This window comes from Salmo trutta, chromosome 4 (genome assembly GCF_901001165.1).
Source record: "Salmo trutta chromosome 4, fSalTru1.1, whole genome shotgun sequence".
Lineage (NCBI taxonomy): Eukaryota > Metazoa > Chordata > Actinopteri > Salmoniformes > Salmonidae > Salmo > Salmo trutta.
In genome coordinates this window covers 55,583,230-55,601,885 of record NC_042960.1, presented here as the reverse complement: position 1 = coordinate 55,601,885, position 18,656 = coordinate 55,583,230, and the positions used below count along the sequence as shown (strand labels likewise).

Here is an 18,656-nt window from a genome sequence, read left to right as displayed (position 1 = left end):
TTGTGTAACTGGGATCCTTCTGATTGCAACCAGATGAAGATCTTCAAAGGTAAGTGATACATTTTATTGCTATTTCTGACTTTCGTGACTCATCTGCTTGGTTGTAAAATGTTTGTATGCTTTTGTGTGCTGGGCGCTGTCCTCAGATAATCGCATGTTATGCTTTCGCCGTAAAGCCTTTTTGAAATCTGACAAAGCGGCTGGATTAACAAGAAGTTAATATCTTAACCGATGTAAAACACTTGTTTTTTCATGAATGTTTATTATTACTATTTCTGTCATTTGAATTTGGCGCTCTGCAATTTCACCGGATGTTGTCAAGGTGGGTCGCTAGCGGCACGCCTACGCCAGAGAGGATAATGGTGTTGATGTGAGCCATGACCAGCCTTTCAAAGAATTTCATGCCTACATACGTGAGTGCTACGGGTCAGTAATCATTTAGGCAGGTTACCTTAGTGTTCTTGGGCAAAGGGACTATGATGGTCTACTTGAAAGATGTTGGTATTACAGACTCGGACAGGGAGAGGTTGAAAATGTCAGTGAAGACACTTGCCAGTTGGTCAGCGCATGCTCGGAGTACACGTCCCGGTAATCCGTCTGGCCCAGCGGCCTTGTGAGTGTTGACCTGTTTAAAGGCTTGTGTCACTGGGCAGCCCTCGGCTGTGCTTCCCTTTGTAGTCTGTAATAGTTTGCAAGCCCTGCCACATCTAAGTACCCCTGACTGCAGTGTGCAATTCGGGGCGGTGCTCAATGTGGGAGGAGTCAAACGTTTGACCCCGCCCACCATTTTTTTGCAGTGTGCAGTTCGGGGCCGGGCTCAGTGTGGGCGGAGTCAAATGTTCGACTCCCCCCACGTTTGACCCCGCCCACTGTTTTTTTTGTCCATCTGAGGTTTGACAGTCACACACAGAATACAAACACACACGTTTGTGCAAGGCACACGTTGAATACAAACGTATTTCATTTTTGAAGATCGTAAGAAACATTGTATAAAGTGTTACCAGCACATGTGTTGTAACACTTTATGCTTCATGCTATATTTGAGACAAGCTACTGATATTGTTGCAGTGAACAACATACTTTTTATGTATGTCATGTACTGTTAAAATTGTGTTGATAAATGTAATTATATTATTTCATTGAGCATATATATAGTTTCTACCTATCCTGATATATAATGCTATTTTACTTTCCTCATGAGAATGGAGACAGACTATACCATATAGACATACTGATGTGACGACCCTCCCGCTCTGTCTGCTGTATTTTCTCTCTTTGCTCTTGTTCCTTATTAGGATGTCAGTGGGCGGAGTTGGAAGGGTCGTCAGCTTGATGGGAAACACCTGGGCTCGGGTGTGTCCCAGGATAAAGACACCTCTTCCACAGTCATTGGAGAGACTCTCTCCATGCAGACACCTTGTTTTTGGTTGTGCTAGTTATGGTATCGAATAAATATATATTTTTGATACTCCTTGTCTCCACGTTGTCTCCCTTTTGTTGCGAACTCTGAGCCGGTTCGTAACAAGTGGGAGCTCATCCGGGATCTTGAACTTGTGTTTGGGAGAAAACGTGGAGGTATGTTAAATTGAGGTGCTTGGTTTGTTAGTTTGAGTTTGGTGCTCAGTACTGGTTGCCTTTGTTGGTTTGGTTTGTGTGCTGCGTTGGAGAGAATACATTGGTTAGTTTCCAGGCCCTGCCTAGCCTGGAAATGCTTGTTCTACTCGCTGTTGGAACATTGGTCTGAGGAGGTGAGTGCAATCAGCTGTGTACCTCGGTGGGAGATTTGGGTAGGGTAGTGAAACTTACTACCCGGAGCTATAGCCTTTTTCCCCTGATAGGCTTAGCGACGTGTTTCATTTTGGAATATGTTGGGCATTGTTAATGTTTGTTGTTTTTGTGTGGTGTCTGTGGACTGAGCAGTTGTCTCGGGGGCACATCCGTGGCTTGGTGGAATCTACCAGCGTGCTGGGGGGTTACTTCCTTGCCAGCGGGCTACAGTGCATAATTACCCACTGCAAATCTGCATGAAGACTAGGGTTGAGTTATTGTAGGTTTTGGGGAAGCTCCATATCTCATCTCTTTTCTGTGGTGCCCGGTGTGATTGTATTTTCTCTTGTTGTGGTCTGGTGTGCTCAGCATGAATCGTTGGAGTGACTATGAACCGTTGGAGTGACTATGAACCGTTGGAGTGACTATGAACCGTTGGAGTGACTATGAACCGTTGGAGTGACTATGAACCGTTGGAGTGACTATGAACCGTTGGAGTGACTATGAACCGTTGGAGTGACTATGAACCGTTGGGAAATGACTGAACCGTTGAGAAGTGACTATGAACCGTTGGGAGATGTTTGCGTTTGTAGCTGATACGGTCTCTTGTGTGCCCTGTTCCTGAGTGTTATGTGACTGACCATTGTTTTGTCATGTTCTAACATTCCTGTCTGTTCCCTCCTGGTCTTGTGTTCTCCTTTCCTCTTAAATGTTGCTTCCTGTGCGCAAAGGTTGCTGAGGTCTGGGGAGAAGGAGGTTGGCTGGGGCAAGTGGAAGGTGAACATGTAACCTCATCAATTTGGGACGCAGAGGCCTGTGTCAATTTGGGACGCAGAGGCCTGTGTCAATTTGGGACGCAGAGGCCTGTGTCAATTTGGGACGCAGAGGCCTGTGTCAATTTGGGACGCAGAGGCTGGTACGTTGTTCCGGGGCCCTTGTTGGTCCCCGGTTTTATGGGGGGGGTGTGTGACGACCCTCCCGCTCTGTCTGCTGTATTTTCTCTCTTTGCTCTTGTTCCTTATTAGGATGCCAGTGGGCGGAGTTGGAAGGGTCGTCAGCTTGATGGGAAACACCTGGGCTCGGGTGTGTCCCAGGATAAAGACACCTCTTCCACAGTCATTGGAGAGACTCTCTCCATGCAGACACCTTGTTTTTGGTTGTGCTAGTTATGGTATCGAATAAATATATATTTTTGATACTCCTTGTCTCCACGTTGTCTCCCTTTTGTTGCGAACTCTGAGCCGGTTCGTAACACTGACAAGCTGAATGTGCTTTGTACATTAAGTTATACCAGCTCCAGTAAAGAGATCAGAGACTCGGGTGACTTCTACGTCATCTTTACTAAACAACATAACACAATTAACAATTGAAACAATTAACACAGCAGACAAAAACAAGGTTTGACCACTCCTCAAAAAGGGTTTCACTCCTGCTCCTCAGAAGAGGCAGACAGTCATTGTCAACTGCCTCCACATAGAACATCTCATAATCTCTCTAACTGGAACATGAATGGTTCCTTGAGGAGAATATATTCCTCTTCATCCAGGCCATCATACAACCGTAGTTCTTTAAGGGTTGTAATGTGGTCTTCCCCCTCCATCATACAACCGTAGTTCTTTAAGGGTTGTAATGCGGTCTTCCCCGTCCATCATAGAACCGTAGTTCTTTAAGGGTTGTAATGGGGTCTTCCCTGTCCATCATACAACCGTAGTTCTTTAAGGGTTGTAATGCGGTCTTCCCCCTCCATCATACAACCGTAGTTCTTTAAGGGTTGTAATGTGGTCTTCCCCCTCCATCATATAACCGTAGTTCTTTAAGGGTTGTAATGCGGTCTTCCCCCTCCATCATACAACGTAGTTCTTTAAGGGTTGTAATGTGGTCTTCCCCCTCCATCATATAACCGTAGTTCTTTAAGGGTTGTAATGCGGTCTTCCCCCTCCATCATACAACGTAGTTCTTTAAGGGTTGTAATGTGGTCTTCCCCCTCCATCATACAACCGTAGTTCTTTAAGGGTTGTAATGCGGTCTTCCCAGTCCATCATACAACCGTAGTTCTTTAAGGGTTGTAATGTGGTCTTCCCCCTCAATCATACAACCGTAGTTCTTTAAGGGTTGTAATGCGGTCTTCCAGGCCATCATACAACCGTAGTTCTTTAAGGGTTGTAATGTGGTCTTCCCCTCCATCATACAACCGTAGTTCTTTAAGGGTTGTAATGCGTCTTCCCTGTCCATCATACAACCGTAGTTCTTTAAGGGTTGTAACGCGGTCTTCCCCCTCCATCATACAACCGTAGTTCTTTAAGGGTTGTAATGCGTCTTCCCCGTCCATCATACAACCGTAGTTCTTTCAGGGTTGTAATGCGTCTTCCCTGTCCATCATACAACCGTAGTTCTTTAAGGGTTGTAATGCGGTCTTCCCCCTCCATCATACAACCGTAGTTCTTTAAGGGTTGTAATGCGTCTTCCCTGTCCATCATACAACCGTAGTTCTTCAAGGGGTGTAATGTGGTCTTCCCCCTCCATCATACAACCGTAGTTCTTTAAGGGTTGTAATGCGGTCTTCCCCGTCCATCATACAACCATAGTTCTTTAAGGGTTGTAATGCGGTCTTCCCCCTCCATCATACAACCGTAGTTCTTTAAGGGTTGTAATGCGGTCTTCCCCCTCCATCATACAACCGTAGTTCTTTAAGGGTTGTAATGCGGTCTTCCCCTTCCATCATACAACCGTAGTTCTTTAAGGGTTGTAATGCGGTCTTCCCCCTCCATCATATAACCGTAGTTCTTTAAGGGTTGTAATGCGGTCTTCCCCCTCCATCATACAACCGTAGTTCTTTAAGGGTTGTAATGTGGTCTTCCCCCTCCATCATACAACCGTAGTTCTTTAAGGGTTGTAATGCGGTCTTCCCCCTCCATCATACAACCGTAGTTCTTTAAGGGTTGTAATGTGGTCTTCCCCCTCCATCATACAACCGTAGTTCTTTAAGGGTTGTAATGCGGTCTTCCCCCTCCATCATACAACCGTAGTTCTTTAAGGGTTGTAATGGGGTCTTCCCTGTCCATCATACAACCGTAGTTCTTTAAGGGTTGTAATGCGGTCTTCCCCCCTCCATCATACAACCGTAGTTCTTTAAGGGTTGTAATGTGGTCTTCCCCCTCCATCATACAACCATAGTTCTTTAAGGGTTGTAATGTGGTCTTCCCCGTCCATCATACAACCGTAGTTCTTTAAGGGTTGTAATGTGGTCTTCCCCCGTCCATCATACAACCGTAGTTCTTTAAGGGTTGTAATGCGGTCTTCCCCGTCCATCATAGAACCGTAGTTCTTTAAGGGTTGTAATGGGGTCTTCCCTGTCCATCATACAACCGTAGTTCTTTAAGGGTTGTAATATGGTCTTCCCCCTCCATCATACAACCGTAGTTCTTTAAGGGTTGTAATGCGGTCTTCACTGTCCATCATACAACCGTAGTTCTTTAAGGGTTGTAATGCGGTCTTCCCTGTCCATCATACAACCGTAGTTCTTTAAGAGTGTTAATGCGGTCTTCCCCCTCCATCATACAACCGTAGTTCTTTAAGGGTTGTAATGTGGTCTTCCCCCTCCATCATACAACCGTAGTTCTTTAAGGGTTGTAATATGGTCTTCCCCCTCCATCATACAACCGTAGTTCTTTAAGGGTTGTAATGCGGTCTTCCCAGTCCATCATACAACCGTAGTTCTTTAAGGGTTGTAATGTGGTCTTCCCCCTCAATCATACAACCGTAGTTGTTTAAGGGTTGTAATGCGGTCTTCCAGGCCATCATACAACCGTAGTTCTTTAAGGGTTGTAATGTGGTCTTCCCCTCCATCATACAACCGTAGTTCTTTAAGGGTTGAAATGCGTCTTCCCTGTCCATCATACAACCGTAGTTCTATAAGCGTTGTAATGTGGTCTTCCCTGTCCATCATACAACCGTAGTTCTTTAAGGGTTGTAACGCGGTCTTCCCCCTCCATCATACAACCGTAGTTCTTTAAGGGTTGTAATGCGTCTTCCCCGTCCATCATACAACCGTAGTTCTTTCAGGGTTGTAATGCGTCTTCCCTGTCCATCATACAACCGTAGTTCTTTAAGGGTTCTAATGCGGTCTTCCCTGTCCATCATACAACCGTAGTTCTTTAAGGGTTGTAATGTAGTCTTCCCCGTCCATCATACAACCGTAGTTCTTTAAGGGTTGTAATGTGGTCTTCCCCGTCCATCATACAACCGTAGTTCTTTAAGGGTTCTAATGCGGTCTTCCCCCTCCATCATACAACCGTAGTTCTTTAAGGGTTGTAATGCGGTCTTCCCCCTCCATCATACAACCGTAGTTCTTTAAGGGTTGTAATGCGGTCTTCCCCCTCCATCATACAACCGTAGTTCTTTAAGGGTTGTAATGTGGTCTTCCCCCTCCATCATATAACCGTAGTTCTTTAAGGGTTGTAATGCGGTCTTCCCCCTCCATCATACAACGTAGTTCTTTAAGGGTTGTAATGTGGTCTTCCCCCTCCATCATACAACCGTAGTTCTTTAAGGGTTGTAATGCGGTCTTCCCAGTCCATCATACAACCGTAGTTCTTTAAGGGTTGTAATGTGGTCTTCCCCCTCAATCATACAACCGTAGTTCTTTAAGGGTTGTAATGCGGTCTTCCAGGCCATCATACAACCGTAGTTCTTTAAGGGTTGTAATGTGGTCTTCCCCTCCATCATACAACCGTAGTTCTTTAAGGGTTGAAATGCGTCTTCCCTGTCCATCATACAACCGTAGTTCTATAAGCGTTGTAATGCGGTCTTCCCCCTCCATCATACAACCGTAGTTCTTTAAGGGTTGTAACGCGGTCTTCCCCCTCCATCATACAACCGTAGTTCTTTAAGGGTTGTAATGCGTCTTCCCCGTCCATCATACAACCGTAGTTCTTTCAGGGTTGTAATGCGTCTTCCCTGTCCATCATACAACCGTAGTTCTTTAAGGGTTGTAATGCGGTCTTCCCCCTCCATCATACAACCGTAGTTCTTTAAGGGTTGTAATGCGTCTTCCCTGTCCATCATACAACCGTAGTTCTTTAAGGGTTGTAATGCGGTCTTCCCTGTCCATCATACAACCGTAGTTCTTCAAGGGGTGTAATGTGGTCTTCCCCCTCCATCATACAACCGTAGTTCTTTAAGGGTTGTAATGTGGTCTTCCCCCTCCATCATACAACCGTAGTTCTTTAAGGGTTGTAATGCGGTCTTCCCCCTCCATCATACAACCGTAGTTCTTTAAGGGTTGTAATGGGGTCTTCCCTGTCCATCATACAACCGTAGTTCTTTAAGGGTTGTAATGCGGTCTTCCCCCCTCCATCATACAACCGTAGTTCTTTAAGGGTTGTAATGTGGTCTTCCCCCTCCATCATACAACCGTAGTTCTTTAAGGGTTGTAATGTGGTCTTCCCCGTCCATCATACAACCGTAGTTCTTTAAGGGTTGTAATGTGGTCTTCCCCCGTCCATCATACAACCGTAGTTCTTTAAGGGTTGTAATGGGGTCTTCCCTGTCCATCATACAACCGTAGTTCTTTAAGGGTTGTAATATGGTCTTCCCCCTCCATCATACAACCGTAGTTCTTTAAGGGTTGTAATGCGGTCTTCACTGTCCATCATACAACCGTAGTTCTTTAAGGGTTGTAATGCGGTCTTCCCTGTCCATCATACAACCGTAGTTCTTTAAGAGTGTTAATGCGGTCTTCCCCCTCCATCATACAACCGTAGTTCTTTAAGGGTTGTAATGCGGTCTTCCCCCTCCATCATACAACCGTAGTTCTTTAAGAGTGTTAATGCGGTCTTCCCCCTCCATCATACAACCGTAGTTCTTTAAGGGTTGTAATGCGGTCTTCCCCGTCCATCCCAATTACACTAGAGAGGGAAATGGTGCCTTTAAATGTTTGGATTTCGCACCACCTTGCTGCCTCTAGGGTGTCCCTTAGAAGAACATCTGCTTCCTTGAAGAAAAAGGAAGAATAAATATTAAGAGAAGTGCCTCAAAAAGGAAGAATAAATATTAAGAGTAGTGCCTCAAATCAAATTCCACCCCACTTTCACAATACCACCATGCAAACAAAAACCACTATTACTAAAGGGGTTTTCAGTGATATCTATAACTACTCGAAAAGTCATCACAAATATTATATATTACCATGCATCAAGCCTTCAGCATTACACACAGTAGACTACATACCCAGTTCACCATGCATCAAGCCTTCAGCATTACACACAGTAGACTACATACCCAGTTCACCATGCATCAAGCCTTCAGCATTACACACAGTAGACTACATACCCAGTTCACAGCTCCCAGTTCACCGTGCATTTTGTTTTCAGTATCGTCTAGAAAGAAAACAGATTGTGGTCATTAATTAATGTTAGGAACCTCAAGGGATGTGTGGACAAGAATGCACCTTACTTTAGCTAAACAGCCTATACAGTACCTGATCCTGTAGAGCTGGATGCTGATGTGACATACTGTGACCTCTACATTATCCTGAAATATATTGGAGAGGGGAGGGAGGTTTAAGTCTTTAAACATTGGTTTAAGACTATACCACTCATCATATGACACCTCCTACCTGTAGTGGGTTTTGTTTTCGATCTTTCAACCTCTCTTCTTCAGTCCTTAGTGAATGAATGACACATTCAGTATGAAAATATATTCAGATCAGTGAAACAAGTGATTTTAAGGATGCAAATTAAATGTTTTTATAATGTTCAATACTTAGGGCATGGGAAAGTTCTGCAGGAGAACTAGGCACCACCATTGCCTAATTTGCTGCATGTTTTCCTTTGAAAAAGAAAATCACACAATCGGATGGGGATCCCAAAGAACATTATATCCACTAGTGATGAGAATTTTATAATTTATACATACCTCAGTGAAATCACACTGTGCTTCAATTGCAATGTACACAACGTAGTGTAAGTTAAGAAATAGTAAGTTGTTAAGTTTGATAGTTATGATAACAACAATAATGATAATAGTAAATAATAATAATACAACTCCCCCCAGGAATATATTTCAGGATGTAGAAGACACCCCCCCCCCCCAAGTAGTCACATCAGCATCCAGCTCTGCAGGAGTTTGATGTATGAATTGTGTATGTCGTATAAAAACTGTAGGAAATAGGTCCCAAAAAAGTGTCAAGAATGATAAACAAGAAAAAGTATGAGCGATAACAATAGTGTGCTTTGCATGCTGCAAGCACAGAAATAACAACTTTTCATATGTTATAACAGAAAATAGGACTAATATAATATACTGATTAGCCAGCATATTACCATCAAAACAAACATCCCACAATTGTTTGAAAAACCTTGCTTTGGTAGGCCCTGTGATGTGAACAAGGTACAATTTTCAATACAGGAATGACAATCAAATGGTACAGTTCAGTGGAATAACTTAATGGAATATCCAACCTGAACATCATCCACACCAAAAGTCATCCAAGGTCCAGGGGACAAGATCTGAACAATGTTTCTGTGAACACAGTGTATGTGAAAGTAAAGAAAGCTTTTTATACTCCAGCATGCATAACAGTTTTGAACACAGTTGGAACTGAATTAGCCCAAGTATTTTTCACAACATTGGTGTTGCGGGTGTTGCTGACCAGAAAATGTATTTTCGACTGCAAACACACCATTTCTCACATCAATGCACTCACATGCCAAAAATCTTTCCTTGGACACTGTTTCAAAGCCATGTGTATGCTTTCTTCTTAAATGTGTTTTCAAGTTTTTCTTATTTAACTTAAGTTTGCAGTGTGGACAAGTTACAATGACTTTTCTTGACTTGCCATGTATGTTGGGCCCAGGTGATTTCATTATTGTATTTACTATGTGTAGGCTGTGTAGACTCGCTGTGTGTAAGTAAGGGAATGGCCGTCGGCATCAACGATACACATTTAGAGCCAACCAAGCACAACAAGGCATACATTGAAGAAACATAGAAAATCAACAATCAAATTGATTAAATAACTGTACATGTAAACCTAGGCATACTGCTCAAGTAGGCAAATTTGTCCAAATAAGATTCCCTCATTGTAAGCAATTAGCTAGTTCACGTTCAAAAGGGTGCTATTGCTAATTAGCTAGCGCAAGTGCAAATGGTTGCTAATTAACGCTATGCTAACATCGGTGTGGTAGTTGGTTATATAAAAATATACCACTGCACTGGTATAACATGAACATTACAAAGTACATTATGCACAATGACAGTCTCACTTCCATGGTTGATATTTTTATCCATGTAGGTTAGGTTCGATTAAGATTCGCTTTCGTTGACGTTGATACCTTCGACGTGAACCTCAACTTGGGTGTGCTTGAAGGAGACGAGATGGGAAGGGTTCGGGTTAAACGCGTTTGACTCCATCCACATTGAGCCCGGACCCGAACTGCACACTGCAGTCAGGGGCTTCTCGCCACATCCCACGAGCATCGGAGCCGGTGTAGTACGCTTTGCTTGTTTGATGGTTCATCGGGGGTATAGCGGGATTTCTTATAAACTTCTGGGTTAGAGTCCCGCTCCTTGAAAGCGGTAGCTATACTCTTTAGGTCAGTTTGAATGTTACCTGTAATCCATAGCTTCTGGTTGGGGTATGTACGTACAGTCACTGTTTAATCAAATTTATTTATATAGCCCTTCGTACATCAGCTGAAATCTCAAAGTGCTGTACAGAAACCCAGCCTAAAACCCCAAACAGCAAGCAATGCATGTGAAAGAAGCACGGTGGCTGGGAAAAACTCCCTAGGAAAAACTCCTGAGAAAGGCCAAAAACCTAGGAAGAAACCTAGAGAGGAACCAGGCTATGAGGGGTGGCCAGTCCTCTTCTGGCTGTGCCGGGTGGATATTATAACAGAACATGGTCAAGATGTTAAAATGTTCGTAAATGACCAGCATGGTCAAATAATAATAATCATAGTAATTGTCGAGGGTGCAACAAGCACGTCCGGTGAACAGGTCAGGGTTCCGTAGCCGCAGGCAGAACAGTTGAAACTGGAGCAGCAGCATGGCCAGGTGGACTGGGGACAGCAAGGAGTCATCATGCCAGGTAGTCCTAGGGCTCAGGTCCTCCGAGAGAAAGAAAGAAAGAAAGAGAGAATTAGAGAGAGCATATTTACATTCACACAGGACACCGGATAAGACAAGAGAATACTCCAGATGTAACAGACTGACCCTAGCCCCCCGACACATAAACTACTGCAGCATAAATACTGGAGGCTGAGACAGGAGGGATCAGAAGACACTGTGGCCCCATCCGATGATACCCCCGGACAGGGGACGACGTCCTCGATGCACGTATTGATAAAGCCAGTGACTGATGTGGTGTACTTTTCAATGCCATCGGAAGAATCACGGAACATATTCCAGTCTGTGCTAGCAAAACAGTCATGTAGTTTAGCATCTGCTTCATCTTACCACTTTTTTAATGGACCGAGTTACTGGTGCTTCCTGCTTTAATTTTTGCTTGTAAGCAGGAATCAGGAGGATAGAGTTATGGTCAGATTTGCCAAATGGAGGGTGAGGGAGAGCTTTGTACACGTCTCTGTGTGGAGTAAAGGTGGTCTAGATTTTTTCCCCCCTCTGGTTGCACATTTAACATGTTGATAGAAATGAGGTAAAACTGATTTAAGTTTCCCTGCATTAAAGTCCCCGGCCACTAGAAGCGCCGCCTCTGGATGAGCATTTTCCTGTTTGCTTATGGCGGAATACAGCTCATTGAGTGCGGTTTAGTGCCAGCCTCGGTTTGTGGTGGTGTGTAGACAGCTACAAAAAATACAGATGAAAACTCTCTAGGTAGATAGTGTGGTCTACAGCTTAGCATGAGATACTCTACCTCAGGTGAGAAAAACCGTGAGACTTCCTTAGATATCGTGCACCAGCTATTGTTTACAAATATAGGCCCCCACCCGGTGTCTTCCAAGAGGCTGCTGTTCTGTCCTGCTGATAGAGTGTATAACCAGCCAGCTGTATGTTCTTAATGTCGTCGTTCAGCCACGACTCTGTGAAACAAGATATTACCGTTTTTTATGTCTCGTTGGTAGGATATACGTGCTTTCAGTTCGTCCCATTTATTTTCCAGCAATTGAACGTTAGCTAGCAGAATGGAAGGCTAGTGCAGATTAGCCACTCGACGCCTGATCCTCACAAAACATCCTCATCTCTTTCCTCAAAATCTACATTTCCTTTTCCAGTGAATCACGGGGTCTGGGCCTGGTCGGGTGTCCATACTATATCCCTCGCTTCTGACTCATTGAAGAAGAACTTGTCCAATTTGAGGTGAGTAATACCAGTTCTGATGTCCAGAAGCTCTTTTCGGTCATAAGAGATGGTAGCAGCAACATTATGTACAAAACCAGTTACAAACAACGTAAAAAAACGAACAAAATAGCATAGTTGGTTAAGAGCCGTTAAGACTACAGCCCTACCTACCGGCGTCATCTTTAGCGCACATTAGGGTTGTTACTTGCTACAGTGGCCATGTTCGAGAGGATCAAAACCGAAATGTATAATTGGTAAATGACTGATCTACAAATAATAATGAGTAGTCATTTATTTTATTTCACCCCTTATCGTGGTATCCAAAAAGGTAGTTACAGTCTTGTCCCATCGCTGCAACTCCCGTACGGACTCGGGAGAGGCAAAGGTCAAGAGCCGTGCATCCTCCGAAACACAACCCAGCCTCACTGCTTCTTGACACAATGCCCGCTTAACCCGTAAGCCAGCCGCACCAATGTGTCAGAGGAAACACCGTACACCTGGCGACCGTGTCAACGTGCATTGCACCCGGCCCGCCACAGGAGTCACTAGAGCGCGATGGTACAAGAACATCCCTGCTGGCCAAACCCTCCCCTAACCCGGACGATGCTGAGCCAATTGTTCACCGCCCCATGGGTCTCCCGGTCGCAGCCGGCTGCGACAGAGCCTGGACTCTAATCAGGATCTCTAGTGGCACAGCTAGCGCTGCAATGCAGTGCCTTAGACAACTGCGCCGCTCTGGAGGCCCATGAGTAGTTATTACTGATGCAAGGTTCTCTGTAGATCAGTTAGTCATTACTCACCTGCACTGTCGGCTGCATAGTCGAACAAACCCAGTGATTTCCAACACGGATCATTTCAGATTTCCATGATGAATAGCGTTTCATGCGCTCGTTAGAGGTAGTATTAGTAACAGTATAAACAATTCAGAGTTAATATTTCACAAACATATCAGTCTCCTGAGAGACCACCAAAAATTGCCAAAGCCAACTATATTTCAAGTCGTCCCGGCGGGGTATTGGGTAAAGTTTTCAACTAGCAATAATCGCGCCTCGGATAAACCTCATAGGCTACGATACTGCCACTGCGCAAAGATAAAACGACTGGGGATTGGGTGGATATACTTTCAACTCGATGATGATTCCTATGACGGTTTCAATAAAAAAAAAGTTAACAATACACAAATAGACATAGATTAGGAAGACGTGTATAATTATATTATGATGTGAACACAATTTAAAAAAAAAAATTACATTTTGAATTTAAAATATTCAAAGACATGCCGTGCATTGTGGGATACATTGTGTCAACATGTGGAGAACTGGAGATAACTGATCAGTTGCCTACAGGCTGGATAAAACAAGGATAGGCTAAGGGCTTTCCCACAAAATGGGTTTGTAGCGGTTTTTCCGAATTGTGACTCGTTTTTTACAGTTTATTTCCTATTTCCACAATCGTCACTCAGGAGCGCACTAAAAAGCGCAAGGTGGTTTGTTCAGAAAGGGTTGTCTAGTGTGGTTCGCTGCAGAACCAGTCCGGACCAAACACAGGAAAAGAACCAAAGAAGCGCAGTATTATCAAAGACAGTACAGTATGCTTTAGAAACTTTGTTGTATTATTGGTTGTTTGGCAGCGAGCAATTGATGAAATGCACACAGCGCAGTAACGTAATTTAATATATCTTAAATATTATGTGATTCGCAGCGCATTTATGAATGCATCCGATGCAGATTAGGCTACATGGGTGTTATACGCATATTCACGTCGCAGTTTAGTTAGAGCGGCTATTGTTGGAAGACAAAAGTGAAAGTAATATGTAATTTGGGATACAAGTTAGGCTTCTTGATCATTATAATGTGAGCATTTTTCTCCAATAAACAAATTACTTGCACGAACACGTATTTGTTTAGGCATTTTAGGTTGTTTGACATTTGGCAATGTGGAACCAACCGGACCAAATGAAAAAAGTACAAAGTAACAAATAATCGAACTCAGACATATGTGTGAAAACGCCCTTACTGGGTATTCATATAGGAATATATTTATATGTAGAAAATGTTGAGATTTTCTGCAGAATTTAGAAGCATGTCCTGTCAGATACATTTTACATTTCTGTTTGCAATGTTCTAAAAATATTTCATGAACTCTTTTGACGCAAGTATGGTGGGCCTATAGGAAGCATGGCGCTTGTATGCTTTAGTGGTTGAAAACGGGAACATTTTTGTCTCACCGATGGTACGTTCGTTCTATCCTTGGGGTGTTGTCACTTCTATTTAGACAATAACACTAGGCGGTTTATTGATGTAAAGAACATATTCATTGATTGACCACCAAAGTATCCCTTGCTACCACTGAAGCTCATGATATGAACAAGCGCCAATCAGCGTTCTCTAGTCTGATAGATTGCTTCCGTAGTGTGCCATTCAAACCACCAGATGGCAATCTAATCCATGCAAAGTGGCATAGTTTAAAGATTATTTCTGTGATTACCTCCAAATGTAAAAAATATATATAATTTAATCCCTTTTTAGATGTCATTTTAAGTCAGCAAATGTGAAGACTGTAAATCAGACCACACAAGGGTTGTGTAGACTTTCACTAGCGACTGTATATTTCCCTAAGAGTTGTCCAAAGTTGCTAGAATCTAATTCAAAATTATTCACAGCTGCAATGCCTGCCAAAGGTGCTTCGACCACTGGTGTGAAGACATGCAGTCAAGACATCTTCATTTTGTAATTGTTATTAATTTGGAAAATGTTCTATGATTTTTCTTTCACTTTAAAAATGTGGAATAGGTTGTGTAGATCGGTGTGGGGAAAAAATCTAATGTAATCTCTTTTTACATTTCATTTAAGGCAGCAAACTGTGAAGACTGTGCAAGGGGTGTGTAGACCATATGACTGTAGGCCCCATTTGTAACTTGATGATTCTGTTCCCTGTGTTTCCACCCCTGAAGGAGACCTCTCACGTAATCAGTTGAAGTATCCACTTGACTACAGCATGACAATTTCAGCTATTATAAGAACTGTAATTTCTATGCAGAAATGATGGAAAGGGAAAGCTACATATTCTTGCATATCAATGCAAAAACACTGCACTGTAGATGTATATTCTATGTTTAGTTTTGTCCTCTTAGCTACCCATATGTCTCCTACAGTAAAGGTTCATTTCGTTGTCAGATTATTGATACCAGTTGAGATGGATAGGTAATAATGCCTAATACACTAAGCTTCTTCTAAATATCAATGCAATGCCGGATGATGATGATAATAATAATAAACCCTCACTTCCTATGGAGAGTGAACATTAAAAGCATTTCTGTTGTTGTGAAATCTCAGTGGGTTAATGCCATTTGCTTTATATAATGTAGGCTCAGCAGCAGATAACCAGTAGCATGCCGGTTGTAAAGCGGCCTGTCCTGTGCTGTGCTGCTGACACAATAGGGAGGATTTGCTCCTGCCAGTCAGAGACAGGTGCAATTAGTCTTACAGTGGCAGGATCACCGTCAGGGACAGGACAGTTAAGTATGTAGATAAAGGGATTACACTGTGTCTGGGCCACATAATCTCAAATGAATCCGGTAAGCTTCTGTTTCATTCTGAGCCTAGCATGGCAATCCATTTTCATCATCACACTACAACCTGGCTATTACTTCAGTGCAACCCAGGAAAATATGAAAAGAGCTGTGTTCACTTTGCGAGACGAACGATCTCTCAAACCAGGCTTGTGTGCCACACCTGTGTGCCAGTTGTGGACATTTGATAATGGTGGTGGTCAGGGGGATAATGCGCTATAATTCTCTTGAGGTGCCTTGATTACTTTTCTCTGAAAGCCCTATCAAGAATCTTACTGGATTTCCATCCATCCACTCAGGGATGTGTGATTTTAGTAATCACCTGTGACGTGCTATAGATTAGATCTGGTCCAGCCTATAATACCCTGCTTTCCAATAGGGCCCAGTGGTAGTCCATGGTCTTAAACACACTGGCATCATCACTTTTTTTGTTTAGTGTATTCAATTGTAGAGCTTTGTTTTTAAGTCTATGCCATCCAGTATAAGGATAAGCTTATGTCATGTGTAGCAGCTTCTACTAGGTTATTAAGTCAGAATTTTTGTCTGGGAAATGTAAGTATGGCTTTCCGGTAAAACCCTTAGACTGGTGTGTGCCAACCAGGCTGATCCAGCTTAGACCCAACCAATCACAGCTGTCTGTCTCTAATCACAGTCTCAGACCTCCGTCCACCAACACACTCAGCCTCCTTAAATCGCTGATCAGTGATTCATCAGGATCAGCGGGCATAATGAGGTGTGTGTATGTTTGTAGGGAGGGAGTACCTGTTTACCTGTGTACGTGTGTGTCTCTGTTTGTGTGTGTCTGTGCCACTGTGAGTGCCAATGTGTGTGTGTGCCATGTGTGTGTCTGTGTTTGTATGTCGTGTGTGTGTGTGGTCTGATTTATATCACAGCAGGCTGGGGGACAGACAGGCAGGCATTGATGCTGGCCAGCCCATCTCTCACCTCTCCCCGTGTCACACTATGCTTTACAGTACAGAGAACCAGCCAAGGCTCTAGTCTGCACACAGTAAAGTTAGGTCACTCAAAACATCCCCGGCCATCACAGGCTTCCACTGCAATAAGTCATATTGACAGACCGTGCTGTGCTCTGCTAGGTCATGGAGCCATTCAAATCAAAGGATACATTCCAAATGACACCCTATTCCCTATATAGTGCACTACTTATGGAACCTGGTCAAAAGTAGTGCACTGTATAGGGATTAGTGTGCCAATTGGGACGTAACCAAACTGCTCCTTTAAATAACCTTCTTCTGTCTCTCCAGCGAGTCTTCACGCCCTGCATACCCCCCTCTCTCTCCCCCCCGTGACAGCTTCCTGTGTCCACAAGCAGCTTCCATCTGTTATCCCCATGTCTCCTGTCTTCTGAACTCCATCCCAGAGATGCTACATCTGGCAACCTTCAGACACTGACACAGAGAGTCATAATAGTGCATGTGTTTTTGTATAAGCTGATACTACTGTATCGCATAGCAATGTTGAATATATTTGGAGACACATAGTAGCACTATGCAACAATATCAATACTGGTCACATAGTTATTAAATGTGACCAGTTTTAATGACGATATAGTAATACCCACATGTACAGTAGGCAGAGTTAACAGTACATAATCTATACATCGTCCCAAAGATAAGCACGCATGCATTATAACAGAAGCACTGACACCTAAAATGTATATGTCGGCAAAACACAGCTCTCTCACCGAATGAAGTACAGCATAAACATTGTGCATAATTAATGCAGGCACTTGAACACATGCACTGTAATAAGGAACCAGCAGAGTGCGCTCTATCCATATGACAAACGGGTGCTGAAGCATGCTACTGAACTAAAAGTATTGGTTAGACCTTGACTGAACACTCAATAAGAGAGAATGAACTCACTGACTTCAATACTAACATTGTGTGAATAGAATCATTTATTATCGGGTAAATGACTGAGCACACTGATCTAATATCAATAAATCGAGTGCTGCAATAAAATCAAATGGTGTTTGTCACATTTCCGAAAACTAGACTTTACTGTGAAATGTTTGCTTACGAGCCCTTCCCAACGATGCAGTTAAAAATAGTAATAAAATAGTAACACAAGAGGAATAAAATACACAAGAATGGAGCTATGTTCAGGGAGTAGCAGTACCAGATCAATGTGCAGGGGTATGAAGTATTTAACGTAGTAGATATATGTATGTACATGAAGGTAGGGTAAAGTGACAGGCACCAGGATAGATAATAATAAGACTAAAATAAAGACTAGTAGTGGCAGCATATGATCAGTGTAAAAGCCTGTGTGTTTGTGTTGTGTAGGTATGCTTGTGTGTTATGTGTGCGTGTGTAGTGGATGTGTAGTGTGTGTATACATTGCCTTCGGAAAGTATTCAGACACCTTGACTTTTTCCACATTTTGTTAGGTTAAAGCCTTGTTATAAAATTGATTAAATTGTTTTTTTCCCTCATCAATCTACACACAATACCCCATAATGACAAAGGAAACACTTTTTTTGTTTGTTGTTAATTTATATTTAAAAAAACTGAAATATGACATTTGCATAAGTATTCAGACTCTTTACTCAGTACTTTGTTGAAGCACCTTTGGCAGGGATTACAGCTTCGAGTCTTCTTGAGTATGATGATACAAGCTTGGCACACCTGTATTTGGTGAGTTTCTTCCATTCTTCTCTGCAGATCCTCTCAAGCTCTGTCAGGTTAGATGGGGAGCGTTGCTGCACAGCTATTTTCAGGTCTCTCCAGAGATGTTCGATCGGGTTCAAGTCCAGGCTCTGGCTGGGCCACTCAAGGACTTTCAGACACTTATCCCGAAGCCACTCGTGAGTTGTCTTGGCTGTGTGCTTAGGGTCGTTGTCCTGTTGGAAGGTGAACCTTAGCCCCAGTCTGAGTTCCTGAGCGCTTTGGAGCAGGTTTTCATTAAGGATCTCCCTGTACTTTGCTCCGTTCATCTTTGCCTCGATCCTGACTGGCCTCCCAGTCTCTGCCGCTGAAAAACATCCCCCACA

General features: G+C 43.2%; 1 non-coding gene across 1 annotated transcript; it reads right to left on the bottom strand.

Annotated features, from left to right (window-relative positions):
• Positions 1-13,021: 13,021 nt before the first annotated feature.
• LOC115193105 (U4 spliceosomal RNA) lies at positions 13,022-13,162 on the bottom strand. The gene has a single exon (XR_003878069.1). It is a non-coding gene; the product is annotated as a U4 spliceosomal RNA (small nuclear RNA).
• Between the last annotated feature and the right edge of the window lie 5,494 nt (positions 13,163-18,656).